We start from the raw sequence: 13,433 nt of genomic DNA, 5'->3' as shown, positions 1-13,433 counted from the left end.
CAGATGGATTTCTGTGAGTTCTAGGCCAGCCTGGTCTACAAAGTGAGTCCAGGGCAGCCAGGGCTAGTACACAGAGAAGCTCTATCTTGAAACTCCTCCCCCCAGAAAAGTTCAATGTGATGTTCTAGTCTTTTTGAAAGCTACTATCACAAACCACTTAGGATAATTAAGAAAGGCAGACTAATAGTCAATCAAACTTGTGGTTCTGTTAGGTAATAATTTAGTTAATCACAGGTGTTTTCTAAGTTAAGATAGTATGTAGCTAGAAACAAGCAATTAAAGTGTACCATATATTTTGGACCATAAGACACACTTTTTCCCTCAAAAAGTGTGGGAGGGGGCATTAGAGTGTGCCTTATGGTCCAATTGCTGGTTTTACTGTTTTTCTTCTTTTACTGCTCTAAAAACCGGGTGGGTCTTATGGCCAGGTGCGTCTTATAGTCCGAAAAATATGGTACTAGAGATAGTAGATGGTTTTCAAAAACCTCAGAGATTCAAAAAATATGGCATTTAAAGATTAAAATTTGAGAATGCTTTGACAATGAGATATGTCAGCTCCTGGCAGTACCACTTTTCGACTTCAAAGAAAATGGTGAACATCAAAAATTTTCCTTTAGGAGATGGCTTCATTTGTGTGAAGATAGCCACTGGATAAGAACATGTCCTTGCTTCTACTGCAGACAGAATACTGGACAAACTGAATGCAGCAAAGTTGACTGTGAAGCTTTGCAAAGACAAGGTAGGCAAGTCTATCATGACACCTGTTTCACAGAAAAGTCTGTCAGATATTCTGAGCCAGAAGGCTGAAGACGATGCTCCAACGTTATAGAGAAATCTTGGGTGGCTGTCAAGTGGGCAGCAGTCTCTCTCTCATTCCTATAGTTTTGGAAGCAGCTTGCTCTGCACTCCCTGTTTATTCAGATAATATTTATCCTTCTCAAGTCTCTGATGGAGTTGAAGACTAAGATAGCTATAGTCTTACAATTAAGCGTAGTTGTTTTAGAGTTTAAGAAGATGTTTTAGGTCTAAAAAGATGGTTTTTTGATTGGTAACTCAGGTCTTGATGAAAACTGAGTTAGGTACAGCACTTTGAACATACCAAGATAGGATACATAGTTGAGTACTTTCTTCAAGGTCGCTAAACACATATCGACTGGACGTTGTGAATGCATTTTTTTTTTTAACCAGATAGTATATAGTGCATTGAGGTCAGAGAAAGTAACTACTAGTATGTGTATATCCTAGAGACATCTCCTACCACAGAGGAAGGAAAGGGCTGGTGCTGATAGCCTCTGTCAAGTGTGTGCAACCCACACATGGGAAAGAGTGCAAGAACTTTTTTTTTTTCATTTTATCATTGCAGACTTATGTTCTGGGAGAAGGAGTTTGTTTTCATCTATAATAGTTATTTTGTGAGAAATATACCCGTTGGATATAATACCTATAAAATCTTCGCCATTTTGTTTGGTTTGGTTTGGTTGTTTTTTCTTTTTTGGGGAGTGGGGTGGGGTGGGTTTGTTTTTGTTTTTGTTTTTCGAGACAGGGTTTCTCTGTGTAGCCTTGGCTGTCCTGGACTCGCTTTGTAGACCAGGCTGGCCTCGAACTCACCTGTCTCTGCCTCACAAGTGCTGGGATTAAAGGCGTGCGCCACCACCGCCTGGCTGGTTGGTTGGTTTTTCAAGACAGGGTTTCTATGTGTAGCCCTGGCTGTCCTGGAACTCACTCTATAGACTAGGCTGGCCTCAAACTCACAGAGATCCCCCTGCCTCTGCCTCCCAAGTGCTGAGATTAAAGGCATATGCTACTACCACCTGACATTACTCATATATTTAAAAATAAAAATAAAAAGTAAAAAATATAGTGAAAGGGCCAGGAAGAGGTGGTGCATACCTTTAATCCCAGCACTTGAAAGGCAGAGGCAAGCAGATCTCTGTGAGTTCGAGGCCAGCCTGGTCTACAGAACAAATTCTAGGACAGCCAGAGCTATTAAACTGAGAAACTCTGTCTCTAAAAAGACAAACAAACAAACAAAGTAAGGGTATGGGTGTTTTGCCTGCATTTAGGTCTATGAATCATGTGTGCCTGGGATGCCCTTAGACTTCCTATAGTGAGGCCTAAACTATCAGGGCATTACCATGAATTCTTTTTAAATAAAGGAAGTGAGTGAGCCATGCCCGTCATCGCTGCCTCTCTGGAAGGCTGATGCAAGAAGATCATAAATTAGAGGTTTTCCTGTGTTACAGAATGAGTCCAAGGCTAGCAATTTAGTGTGAGCCTGTGCTGAAATAAAACGTAGTGGTATAGGCCTGTAATACAGCACTAAGGCCTGTACCACAGCACTAAGGAGTTGGAGGCTGGAGGGTTAGGAGTTCAAGTCCATCTTTTATTATATGATAATGCTGAAGCCAGCCTAGGCTACCTGAGACTCTGTTTTAAAAGCCAACAAATAAGCTGGGCACACCTTTAATTCCAGCACTCAGGAGGCAGAGGCAGGCGGATCTCTGTGAGTTCGAAGCCAATCTGGTCTACAAAGTGGTTGTCCTCTGTCTCCTGATAGACCAACTCCTAAAATGCTCCCAAACATCCAAGTGATGAGCCTCTCATGTGCTAATGAGTTTCGGGTGGTTGACAGCCTCTCAATTGATTCATGCAGGATGATGGCTGGTCTGGACCAAGGCTTGACTAGAGCCCTACTACTTCTCAATCTCCAGGCAAGGGGGCTAGGAAAGTAGCTGAAAGCTAAGTCGGTCATCAGTGGCCAATGATCGACCCTATCAGCCTTGTATAATGACATCCCCATAAATCCCCCAGAGGACAGGATTTGGAGAACTTCCAGGTAGCTGACAAGCATGGAGATGCTGAGGGTGGAGAGGCTTTGGAGCCTCTACATTCCTGCCTCTGTGCTTTACTTTACCCTCATCCTAATGCGATGCTATTTAACAGGAGCCTTTGTTTTCCATTTTTGTTTTGCTTTATGGGGATTGAACCCAGACCTTCATCATGCTAGGCAAGCACTGAGTGACACCAATAGCCTTTCTGATATCCTTCGCCGCTGTTTTATCATCTACTCATATGCACACATGTTTGTGTGTGTGCTCGAATGGTCAGAGGGGACAATTTGCTGGAGTTGGTCCTCTCTTTCTACTATGTGAGTTCTGAGGATTGAACTCAGCTTGTCTGTCTTGCCCAAAAGTGCCTGCCTTATCCTACTGAGCCACCTCAATGGCTCCTTCATTTTTGTTTGTATGCATTTATTTGTTTTAAATGTTTATTTTGTATTAGTTTTCAATTACGTGTATATGTGTTTGTCTGTGTATGGGTATGTGCATATGAGTGCAGGTGCACTTGGAGGCCAGGACCCCTTGGCGCAGGAGTTACAGACGCAGTGGTGAGCAGCCTTGTGGATGCTGAGAACCAAACCTTGGCGCTCTGCAAAAAGCAGCAAGTGCTGTAGCCACCAAGCCACTGCTCCCAGGCTTATTCGTTTGCTTTTGAGGCAGAATCTCATTCTGTAGCCCAGACCGTCATGGAATTCATGATGTAACCCAAGCCAGCCTCCAACTCATGGCAATGCTCCTGCCTCCGAGCTCTGGGATGATGATCATGAGCCAGCATGTCGAGGTCTCTGATAGGTATTTTTTAATGGATCCGAAATGTTTCTCTGGGTTCTATGAGCGACTCCTGTAGACTAAGCAAAGCTGAGAAGGGGGGTTGTTAGAACCCTGTCTTAAAGCCCGTAAATAAAAAGAACAAATGAAACGGCCGAGGGGAAGGGGGTAGTCGGGAGGTGGGGGGGTGAGGGGAGGGAGAATACCGGGCTGGGGCCAGAGCCTGTGGGGTCTGACCAGTGTCACGTCACACCAGAATCAGAGAGTGTGTGTGTTGCAGGCTGGATTGCTTGCTTGGTGTCTGTGGGAGAAAACCCTAGCATTTGGTCCCCAGAGTCGATCCTCTGTCAGTTGTTGAGTAAGAGGGGAGGAACTGGGTTTGTTTATTCCTGTGTGTTCTCCCAAGCCTTCACTCCGTGTGCTGTTAAATTTATGCAACAGCTTCGCCTGTCATCAGAGACTTCCGTTTGCTCTCTCGTCACACATCAATCCTGTCAGCTTTGTAAACAGACTTAGGCCATTTTTAACAATAGGCTGATTTGCAGCCTTGTTTTGGCTAAGTACATATACCAGTGATGTTCCAACGGCTGCGGTGTTTACTAAGTCCATTAGATAGTCTTTAGATCCATCAGTTTGGAAAGCAAGATCTTGTTCTAGGAGGAAAAACGCATTCTAACACTAGTCTAGTCTTTGCGATTTGTTTGAAAGTGACAGTGAAACAAAAACAACCAAGCCAAAAATAAAAATAAATAAAAATAAAAACATCCATGGGTGGCGTCTGGGTTATAGCTCAGTAGGAGAACAAATGCTTAGCTTATGTGAGGCCTGGCCTCTGTCCTCGGCACAAAGATAACAAATAAGAAGTAAAGGCAAGGCAAGAGGTGGGTAGCCTTATGCTCATACAAACATGAAAAATTAACAATATACTCAGAAATAGGGGTAAATAAATTGAGAACCCAGCGTACCTGTCAGGGTTCTCCAGAGAAGCAGAAGCAATGGGCTCAGACAGACCCCACAGCCTGGATCTACGCGCCTGTCTGTCTTCCTCTGTGAAGAGACTTCCAGGGTTTGGCTCCGATCATCACAGAGGCAGGGAGCCCCCCACCATCTGCCACGGGCAAGCTGAAGCCTAGGAAAACCTGAGTTGTAGTTCACTCCGAGTCCAAAGGCCTGAAAAATAGATGGAACTTGAGTACATGCAGGAAGAAGAGGACGGCGCAGCCCAAACAAAGGAGCTGTGATCTTTTGCTGCCTTTTAGTTCCCCGAGTCGGTTGGCCAACTGTAGCTGGTCTTTGCTGTTTTGTGGGCTCTTTTTTCTTCTCACCCTCTATTCCGCCCTCCCTGCACTGTATTTCACCTCTAACACTAGATAGGACAGAAACAAGGATAGAAGGGAGGGAGGAATTAGGAAAATTCCTGCATCTAATTTCTTTTGGTTTTTTTTTCTTTGACCACAGCCACTAGCAAACCTCAACCAAACTCTCTAACCGACCAACAGCTACTGACACCACTCATCGAGGCTCTAGTATTTATATACTCTCTGAAAAATTCCCAGAATTCCAAATGTCACAAAAATCACAGAAACTATCTGCAGCTGCCAAAACCATGCCCCTGCCTGCCAGAGCAGGAGACTGTGGACAGTCCAGAGCAGCCCCATATCCCCACACCTAAGGTTAAAACGAAAACACATTCTTATAATATTTCCGTGTTTTCAAAAAAGAACCAAACTTCCGAAATTGTCGCTACAGATAACGGCCACCTGAGTTGTCAAGGAATAGGCATGCCAGGTCTTATTTACTCTGTCCACTGATTGAAGCTTTTCTTCAGGAAAACATCTTTTTTTTTTTTTTTTTTTTTTTTGGTTTTTTGAGACAGGGTTTCTCTCTTGTAGTCCTGGCTGTCCTGGGCTCATTTTGTAGACCAGGCTGGCCTTGAACTCACATCGATCCACCTGCCTCTGCCTCCCAAGTGCTGGGATTAAAGGCGTGCGCCACCTCACCTGGCTCTTTTTTTTTTTTTTTTTTTTGGTTTTTCGAGACAGGGTTTCTCTGTGTTAGCCTTGTAAATACCTTCAAATAATGGATAATGGTTTCCCAGTTCCATGGACATCGGCTAGCACAACAACAGTAAAGCAACACACAGTGAAGGGCAACTGTGCACCTACACCATCTTTTGATTATTTGTATTTGTTTTTGTTGTTGTTGTTGGTTTGGTTTGTTTTGGTTTTTTTGTTTTGGTTTGGTTTTCAAGACAGGGTTTCTCTGTGTAGCCCTGGCTGTCCTGATTCACTCTGTAGACCAGGCTGGCCTTGAACTCACAGCAAACCACCTGCCTCTGCTTCCCGAGTGCTGGGATTAAAGGCGTGCACCACCACGCCCGGCTATTTGTACTGTTTATTTTTTTATTGCCTACTTCTGCAGAGCAATTGTATTTTCAGACACTTTTATATGAGCCACACTTTTATTTTAACTAGCATTTGGCTTCAGGGTGTGATTCCAACGTGTCGTTTTTGCATTATTATTGTTATGATGTTATAAAAACTCTAGTAACAGATTTGAGATGCAGGCCATATGACCCTCACCCTTTAAAACCACAGCTCGGGGCTGGAGAGCTGCCTCAGTGGTTGACAGCACTTGTTGCTCTTGCAGAGGACCCGGGTTCGAATCCCAGCACCCACACCGTAGCTCACAGCCATCTAAAATTCCAGTGCCAGAGGATCCGATGCCCTCTTCTGGCCCCCAGAGGCACCACACACAGTCAAGGTGCTCGTAGGCAAAACACTCACACAAACAGAGTTTTAGAAATGTCAACTCTACGCTGTCTAGTCTGTTCACAGAACTGTCCAACTGTCACTATTATCTAATTTCAGAACGTTTTCATTGCCCCCAAAGAAATTCTCATCAGTTCCTCCCTAGCTCCTCTCCGTCTTCCAGCCCTGGAAGCCACGCTAATTGGCTTTCAGGCTCCGCGCTCTGCAGTTGCTTACCCTGAACATAACCGCATGACATGGTGGGAAGTTTTTGTTGTTTTGTCTTGTTTCCATTTTTTGACTAGTCTCTTTTTAGAAACATGATTTTTTTTTTTTAGGTTTATTATGAATTATGGTGTAGATGTGTACCTGTCTGTGTGCGTGTGAGTGTAGGTTTCCACGGAGATCAGAGGAAGCCATTGGATCCCCCTGGGGCTGGAGCGACAGGCAGTGTGAGACACCCGACCTAAGAGCTGGGAGCTCAACTCAGATCTTCTGCAAGAAAAGCAAGCTCTCGGGGCTGGAGAGATGGCTCAGTGGCTAAGAACACTGGCTGCTCTTCCAAAGGACCTGGGTTCAATTCCCAGCACCCACACGGTGGCTCACACCCATCTGTAAGTCCAGTTCCAGGGGATCTGTTGCCCTCTTCTGGTCCCCTAGCTACCAGACATGCACTTGGTGCAGACATAAGCATAGACAGAACACCCATGCACATAAAATGGGAAATAATAACAATAAAAGCAGCAAGTTCTCTTCATTTCTGAGGTGTCTTTCCAGCCCTAGCAAAGTATCGGTAAGACATCGGGCACTCATTCTTTTTCTTATAGTAAAATGTCATATAGTGAAATGTCACAGGCTGTTAGATTATTTCCAGTCTTGAGCTGTTGTGACCCATTCTGCCAACAGCAGAGGTCTTGTGTGCACATATGTTTTCACTTCTTGGAGGCACACTAGTGTAATTGCTGATCAGATGGGACCTGTTTCACGTTTTTAAGAACAAAACTCCAGTTTTCCAGAACGAAACTATTTCATCCAATCATCAACAGATGAGAGTTGCAATTTTTTTTTCACCAACCTAACAGGTGAAAAGTGACATCTCAGTGTGTGTGTGTGTGTGTGTGTGGTGCAGGGGGGTTGCAATAGCTTTACTGAGTTATAACCCACTAACACACAGAACACACAGTTTACCCATGTAACATTAGTTCAGTGTTTTTGTTTGCCTGTTTTTACTAGATTCACTAGTCATGGTAGCAATCACTACAATCCCATTAGCAGCATTAGCACTCCGCCATCTGGCGTTCTCAAAGTGGTTTTCATTTACTTTTCTTTAGTGGGTAATAGTACTGAACATCTTTTCATGGGCTTATTGGACATTTGTGCATCTTTTTGTATTATTTTTCTTTGGAGAAGAATGACTGTTAAAATACTTTGCCTTTCTAAAATTGAGAATTTAAATTGAGTCATAAAGGTTTTATATATATATATACATATATATACATATATATATCCAAATTATAAGACCCTCATCATATATATGATGTGTAAATATTTTCCATCAGTTTGTAGGTTGCCTTTTAATTTCTTTGTAATGTTCTTTATGGAACAAAAGTTGTTAATGTTGAAGAAGTCTAAGCCAAGGAGGGTAGAGAGGTGTATGCCTGTATTCTCTGTCTACTCAGAACCCTGAAACATGTGGAGCCTAAGATGTTAAAGCTGTCCATCGGGAGACATTTTTTTTTCCAAGACAGGGTCTCCTATGTCTGTCCTGGCTGTCCTGAAATTCACTGTTAGTCCAGGCTGGCTTTACAGAGATCCACCTGCCTACTGGGACTAAGGGTATGTGCCACCAAGCCTAGCTGACATTTTATTAAGGGAAGGGTGCTGGCGAGATAGCTCAGTGGTTAAGAGCACATGTGGCTTCCAGAGGACCCGAGTTCTGTTCTGGTGTTCTTGTCAGGGGCTTTATAATCGCTTGTAATTGCAGCATAGGACTCTGATACTCTCTGTCTTTTCTCCGAAGGTACCTGCACTCATGCACGCCCCCCCCAACACACACATACATATTCCCCCAACACACACATACATATCCCCCCAACACACACATACATATCCCCCAACACACTCATACATATCCCCCAACACACACATACATATCTCCCCAACACACACATACATAATTTAAACTATAAAATAAAAACAGAGGGCTGGCAAGATATCTCAGTGGGCTAAGGTAACTGTTGCCAAGCTTGACAAACCAATCACAGGATCCACATGGCGGAAGGACAGAAGGGACTCCTGCAATTGTCCTCTGACCTCCCAAGGAGGGCAAGTCCATCCTTACACACACACACACACACACACACACACACACATGTTTAAAGAGTTTGGCTGGCTTTTGTTGTTGTTGTTGCTGTTTTGTTTGCTTTTGTGGATTTGTATGTTTGCGGTGTGTGGTCTGTCTCCACCCTCACAGCATTCCAGCTGCGTGCACAAGGCCATTCCTGGATTTTTGTGTAGGTTCTGGGATTCCAAACTGAGGTCCTAATACTTGCACAGCAAACAGCGTCAGTGAGCCGTGTTCCTCCCACCTCCTGCTCTTTGTTTTATTTTTCATTTTGAGACAAGGTCTCATGTAGTACAGGTTGGCCTTAGACTTGCTATGTAGCTGAGGAGGACCTTGAACTCCTGACCTTTCTGTTTGCACTTCCCACAGGCTGGTATTATGGGTATGCGCGACTCTGCCTGGCTATTTTTTGTTACTTGTGTTTCTGATAGCACATCTAAGACATTACAAAGATTTACCCCTATATTTTCTTCTGAGAGTTTTATGGTTTTGGAGCCATGGTCCATTCGGTTGTATATAGCATTAGATGGTTTAGATTCATTGTTTTGGACAGCAGACCTTTTTTCTTATTTGCATGACTTTTATTCATTTCTTTTTCCTCAATTAAGTACCCTGACTGATGGGTGTGCCACCACACCTAGCTTTAAAATACAGAACACAAGCCAGGCATGGTGGGGCATGCCTTTAATCCCAGCACTGGGGAGGCAGAGGCAGGCGGATCGCTGTGAGTTCGAGACCAGCCTGGTCTACAAAGGGAGTCCAGGACAGCCAAGGCTACACAGAGAAACCCTGTCTCAAAAAAACAAAAACAAAACCAAAACAAAATAAAATACAGAGCACACCACTAAACTCATCCTTGCCCAAAGGCCACGCTAATGTCTGTATTGTTTTAATTCCAGTGTATGTGCTGCCGAAGGGACCGCTTGTTCCATAGTCTAAGGAAAAGACTTCAGCTTATCACCATCAAGTGCATTATTAACATAGTTACAATGTTTTAATGAGTCACTCTATAGGTAAGAACTCTTTAAGGTTTGTTTTTTTGTTGTTCAACTTTCGTGGCACACATGCACTGTGCTAGTAACGATCCTTGCTTAGCCAGAGTTATTAGCTGCAAGGAACAGAAGCCAATCCTAGCTTATTTAAGCACAGATGGAATTTACATCTGTGCAAAAATAAAAGAGATATTACTGAGAAAGTGGGGAGCAGCAGGCTCTGAGAATGGGTAGAACAAGAAAGCCCTTGTGGCAACTAGGACTGCTGTCTAAATAATGTCATAAACCTGACCTGGCCAGAAGGTTCTGTGATCTCGTATTGCTTAGATGAGGTGGGGGCAGGGGGGGGGCAGCGCCAGTGACATTGGGCTATTATACCACAGAAACTGAAGTTGCCTCTGGGAATGATGCGTCTGTCAGCACGGCTCCCAGTGGAGACCATAATTAGTCCTCTTCTTTCTTTTTTTTCTTAATTGCTGAGAATTGAAAGTGGGAAGGGTGCAGCTCAGCGGGGCGAAGGCTTGCCTAGGTTCCAGTTCAGCACTGCCAAAGCAAAAACACCAGAACAACAGACTTCTGTTCAGGAATTGCAGGTGTACATGCTGGGCTCACAGTCGGCTCACCGAGGTCACAAGACCTTGCATAATTGTATGGAAACGAGGGCTGGAATTTGGTAATGCACTTGGAGTGCATTTGGCACTTGTAGCTAACAATATCCTCGTCGGCCATGATGGCAGTTAAAGCCTATTTTTAAAAATGGGCCTGAAATTAGAAGTGTACATGTGAATTAGTGCCTCACAAGTTTGTAAGCCAATATGTTTTGAAAATATTCGATGCTTTTCCATTATAGGGAGAATAAATAGTTTTTGACCTTTAAAGACTCAAAAGTGTAAATTAAAAACCCAACTGGGGATGTAGCTCAGTGGTAGAATGCTAGCTTAGAATATGGGGGGCCTCGGGTTTACTCCCCAGTACTGAGGGTTGTTCTATTTCCTTTTAATTTCATATTAATATATATGTATCTATTTTATAATATATATGTTTAGCTATGCAGGTACATGACAAACTAGAAATTTATGCTCAAGCATTTTTATGGATGCAGGATGCTTTCTGGAGGGTTTCGAGACCACTGCCTCAGAACAGCAGCTCTGGGTCTATATATGAGAGAAGAGAGAAGGCAGAACGATGAGGGGGATGGAGTCTAGACCTGACCAGGACAGGAGAATGGATGGGGACTAGACCTGACCAGGACAGGAGGATGGAGTCTAGACCTGACCAGGACAGGGGATGGATGGGGACTAGACCTGACCAGGACAGGAGGATGGAGTCTAGACCTGACCAGGACAGGGGATGGATGGGGACTAGACCTGACCAGGACAGGAGGATGGAGTCTAGACCTGACCAGGACAGGGGATGGATGGGGACTAGACCTGACCAGGACAGGAGGATGGAGTCTAGACCTGACCAGGACAGGGGATGGATGGGGACTAGACCTGACCAGGACAGGAGGATGGAGTCTAGACCTGACCAGGACAGGGGATGGATGGGGACTAGACCTGACCAGGACAGGAGGATGGAGTCTAGACCTGACCAGGACAGGGGATGGATGGGGACTAGACCTGACCAGGACAGGAGGATGGATGGGTGTGGCTAGCGTTACCGTCTCGTCAGCAAGATCGACGCTGCACACACAAACAGGATCCTTCTGCAGTAAAGCTTTACTGCCTCTTGAGAGGAAGGGCATAAGCTTACAACACAAAAAACGGAGACAGAGAGAGCAAACAGCAGAAACCCCTCCCTTATATAGGAAACTGTCCTCCGCTTAGGATGTGTCAGTCCCCGATTGGCTGTTGCTCATCGGGCAAGATGATGCCACGGGAGAGGCAGAGCACAACGAGTGGAAAATCCCTTCGCACATGCGCAGATTAGTCGTTTGTCAGCATGGGACACAGGGTGTCAGCGCCATCTTGTAATGGCGAATGTGGGCGCGGCTTCCCACAGATGGGGACCAGACCTGACCAGGACAGGAGGATGGAGACCTGACCAGGTCAGGAGGATGGATTGGGACCAGACCTGACCAGGACAGGAGGGTGAGGACTACATGCCATCTCAACAGTGCAGCATCACATGTCCACAGCCAGAAGAGGCAGAGTTAGGATATTCACTGGAAAGTAACAAGTCCCAGGGAATGTGGTGCCTCTCAGCAATTGGGAGGCAGAGGCAGGTGGATTGATGAGAGTTCTAGGCCAGCCTGGTCTACAAAGTGAGTCCAGGACAGCAGAGGCTATACAGAGAAACCCTGTCTCAAATAAATAAATAAATAAATAAATAAATAAGAGAAGAAAGAAGCATTGATGACTGACAATACATAAAGCTAAGGAATGGAAGATGGGAAGAAAAAGCCATACAGGGAAAAGCAATGACTTTTGCTTTAACTATGTTGAACCCAAGTACCTTTGGGGACATCCAGTGAAATGACCTAATGGCGAAGTTGATAAAGAGAAACTCTGTGCCAACTGCCAAGAATTACTTTTTAGAGAAATTTTAAAGTCCATGGCTTACAGTACAGTACTATAAAGATGACATGCTACCATAGGAAACAACAAATTGACATCTTCAAACATGGACACTCCCCTGGGCATGGTAGCACAAGACTTTAATCCCAACACTCGTTAGGTTGAGAAGCAGGTGGCTTTCTGAGTTCCAGGACAGCCAGGGCTACACAGAGAAACCCTGTCTCAAAACAAAAACATACAACAACAGTAACAAAATTATTCCAATGACTGTTCATTATAATTCTTTGAAAATAAATGGGCTCCTATGCCATCGTTACTCATTTGGGGGTCCCATGATGCTTCACCCCACTCCCCTCCTACAAGGGAAGGTAAACGGTTACTGGGCCCACTGGAAGGCCAGCATCATGCTACCTCTGTACAGCGAAACCTTTGTACAGAGGATAGGCAGAGCAGTGGTGCAAAGTCCTGAGCCACTCTCCCATAATGAAGAGCAGCTTATAAAGATAACCTTGGCTAACCAGGCATGGCAGTGCGTGTCTATAATCCCAGCAGGCAGAGAGGCAGAGGCAGGCGGATTCAAGGCCAGCCTGGTCTACAGAGTGAGTCCAGGACAACCAAGGCTACACAGAGAAACCCTGTCTTAAAAAAGCCAAAAATATAAAAATAAAATTAATTAATTAATTAATTAATTAAAAGAAAGAAAAAAGAAAAGGAAGAAAAGAAAAAAAAGGTAACCTTGGCTAAACACTTTGAAAGTCCATTGCCATCTGCTCCAAGCAAATGTCAAGTGATCACAGAAATTTGAAACTGAAAAGATTCTCAAGTCAAACATCAGTGAGGTCTAATATAGCACGGAAAGATCCCTTCCATTTATACCCATCGATTCCTCCACAGATCAATGCTGGATACAGTTGCATGAATAGCAGGCACTAACTTAGTCAGCTCTCCACCATGCCCAGCCATTTGCTCCATGTCATCCACGAGCTCTTCTGTGGGGACTTCCTGTATGTCCCCTACTCTGATGAACTCAATGGGGCTGGCTCAAGTTGCTCGGCCCTTTTCAGGGTCAAGGAAGGACTAAGCTCCTCTGTCCCCAGCAGCACTTACTGAGTCCCTGAGTCCAGGAAGTCCGTGTTGGCATGTGGCTGCAGCCGTAGCTGTTGTCTCCACCGACCCATGGATGCTGGGGGAGGCCCTCGCTGGGCAATCCACCTCCAGCCTAG

General features: G+C 44.7%; 1 protein-coding gene across 1 annotated transcript in view; it reads right to left on the bottom strand.

Moving 5' to 3' along the window:
• TMIGD1 (transmembrane and immunoglobulin domain containing 1) overlaps positions 1–4,591 on the bottom strand; it is a 41,649-nt gene extending 37,058 nt beyond the window's left edge. The window contains exon 1 of the mRNA XM_084802856.1: positions 4,574–4,591. The gene's annotated coding sequence lies outside the window, so the exon portion shown is untranslated. The remainder of the gene's footprint in view (positions 1–4,573) is intronic.
• Between the last annotated feature and the right edge of the window lie 8,842 nt (positions 4,592–13,433).

The sequence above is a fragment of the Acomys minous genome, assembly GCF_964271855.1.
Source record: "Acomys minous genome assembly, chromosome: 12".
Taxonomy (NCBI): Eukaryota; Metazoa; Chordata; class Mammalia; order Rodentia; family Muridae; genus Acomys; species Acomys minous.
Note: the sequence above shows the minus strand (reverse complement) of the source record. Positions and strands in the feature narration are given on the sequence as shown.